Consider the following 2,915-nt stretch of genomic DNA (forward strand, 5'->3'; position numbering starts at 1 on the left):
AGAGAGAGAGAGAGAGAGAGAGAGAGAGATGCCACAACAAGAAAATAAATCAACAAGCACTGCTCATTGATATATTTCAGTATCAGTGGTTTCAGTTCCCCAATAAAAAGACATAGACTAACACAACTAAACAGAAGCCATTCTGCTGCTGCATCCAAAAAACAAGACTTAACATCAAGGATAGACATCATCTCAGGGTAAGGATGGAAAAAAATATTTATAAAAAAAAAAAAGACCTAAAAAACAAGCTGGTATACCTGACAAATATCTGACTAAATGGATTTCAGACCAAAACTAATAGAAAGAGATAGAGAAGGACACATACTTATTGTTATAGTTTGTATATGATTGGCTCAGGGATTGGCACTATCAGAAGGTATGGCCCCATTGGAGTAAATGTGGCCTTGTTGGAAAAGGTATATCACTGTGAGTGTGGGCTTTAAGACTTTCATGCTAGCTACCTGGAAGTCAGTCTTCCACCAGCAAGCAGCCTTCCGATGAAGATGTAGAACTCTCAGCTCCTCCTGCACTACATCTACCTGGATGCTGCCATGCTCCCACCTTGAGGATACTGGACTGAACCTCTGAACCTATAAACCAGCCCCAATTAATTAAATGTTGTCCTTAAAAATGTTGCCTGGGTCATGGTGTCTCTTCACAGCAGTAAAACCCTAACTAGGACAGAAGTTGGTACCGGGGGCTGGGGTATTGCTGTGATAGACCTGACCATGCTTTTGTTTAGAAGAAAGTGGGTTCTGGGATTTTAGATTTGGAAAGCCGTGGAATGCTTTAAATTGGGCTTAATAGGACATCTTAGTAGGAATATGGAGGACTTTGTTGCTGAATATGATTTGAACTGTACAGACCTAGCCCAAGAGATTTCAGTGGAGAGGGATTTCAGAATGTGGCCTAGAGACTGTTTTTGTAATATTTTAGTGAAGAATGTGGCTGCTTTTTGCCCATGTCTGAAGAGTCTATCTGAGTCTAAGGTAAAGAGATTTATATTAATTGCATTGACAAAGGGAATTTCAAGAAAGCCCAGCAGAGACTTTGTTGTCTAGTTAAGTCTCGTGAAGGGCTTTTTGGAGAAGCATAGCAAGCTTAGAAAGAAAAAATATAAAATGTATGGTTCAAGTACTAAGAGCGCACCAGGAAGTGAAATGGAACTGAATTCTATGTTCTAGAAGATAACAGATTAAGGAATTTTGGGGAAAGATCCTACCAAGTTAAATTTAGACCCAGGCATGGTGGTACATACCTTTAATCCCAACATTACAGGAGACAGCCATGAAGATTGCTAAATCCAGGGTCAATCTACAGAGTAAATTCCAGGCAAGCCAAGCTTAGGCAGAGAGGGAGCAGAAAAACAGGTAATAGAATAAGAGGGACCATGTTCCAGCTCCTGCAAGCAGCAGAACTTGGTAGCTTCAGTCATGTGGCTCTGGCTTTAGACTGAAAAATAGAAGGGACTACTGGGACAATTGATTCTGGTTAGCAGGAGCTAAGAAATTAGCTGTGATTAAGAAGAGACCAGCATCACTGAGGTGAAATCTTCTAGGAAGTGTTTTCTGAGAGTGCAAAGAAGCTGTGTTTCAGAGGTTGTAACAAGGTTGTAAACTCTTGTTACAGCTGTACTTGGTAATGTGTAAGGGTCACCCAGGTGGTACTGGTTTTGAAGGCATGAAGGAGTCATGGAGAACAACTGAGGCTAAGGAAGGCCATTGGTGAAGGTGCAGCCTCAGTTGTTGATGACAGCCCAGGACTGAAGGGGTCATGCAAAGGAATTGAGGTGTGGCACTATGAAGAGAACCTATAAGATGCTATTGGTGAAGCCTAGTTGCAGTGGAAGACCCCAGTGTATTGGAGATGCCAGTAACATGAGATGAGTACCAAGAACAGCAGTGACAGTGGCTTGGATCAACCTGAGCTTAGAGTGCAACACAGGGCAGAGCTGGGGAAGTGACTCAAGCCCTTGGAGGAGCCCAGAAGACCCCAGACACTGAAACTAGAAGCTGTAACACTGAAGTTGTCTTAGAGATCTCAAGATGCACGAGAAGCCAGAGCCATGGGCTATCTATCTGCTGAGGAAAGCTGCTAAAGGGAGTGGATCCAGCCCCAGAGAAAGAAGTTTGTTGCAGTAAACAAAGATAAAAAAGGAGTTGGAGATCTGAAGACTGCTTTGATATCAGACATGGAGATGTGGAGTTTGGAGTTTGCCCAGCTGGTTTCCTATCTTGTTTTGGAGATAACAGTTAAGTGACTGAATGAATTTCAGAAGAGACTTTGAACTTTTAACATTGTTGAGACTGCTATAGAATGAGAGCTTTGAAAGTTGGACTAAGTATATTTTGCATTATGCTATGCTTAGGTATGGCCCCCATAGACTCATATGTTTAAGCAAGCCTATGGGGGCCAGGGAGTGGAATGTTATGGTTTGTATGTGCTTGACCCAGGGAGTGGCACTATTAGAAGGTATGGCCCTGTGGGTGTAGATGTGGCCTTGTTGGAATGGGTGTATCACTGTGAATGTGGGCTTTAAGACTCTCATGCTAGCTTCCTGGAAGCCAGTCTTCTACTAGAAGCCTTCAGATGAAAATGTAGAACTCTCAGCAACTCCTGCACTACATCTGCCCGGATGCTGCCATGTTCCCACCTTGATGATACTGGACTGAACCTGTAAGCCAGCCCCAATTAAATGTCCTTAAAAATGTTGATTCTGTCATGGTGTCTGTTCCCAGCAGTAAAACTCTAACAAAGATATTTATCAAAGGAAAAAATCCACTAAGAGGACATTCTAATTCTAAACATCTATGCACTAAATACAAGGACACCCAAGTTCATAACAAGGACACTATTATAGCTCAAATTACTCATTGGAATTACACAAAGATAGGAGGAGACTTTAGTATCCCACT

The sequence above is a fragment of the Mastomys coucha genome, unplaced genomic scaffold, assembly GCF_008632895.1.
Source record: "Mastomys coucha isolate ucsf_1 unplaced genomic scaffold, UCSF_Mcou_1 pScaffold21, whole genome shotgun sequence".
NCBI lineage: Eukaryota > Metazoa > Chordata > Mammalia > Rodentia > Muridae > Mastomys > Mastomys coucha.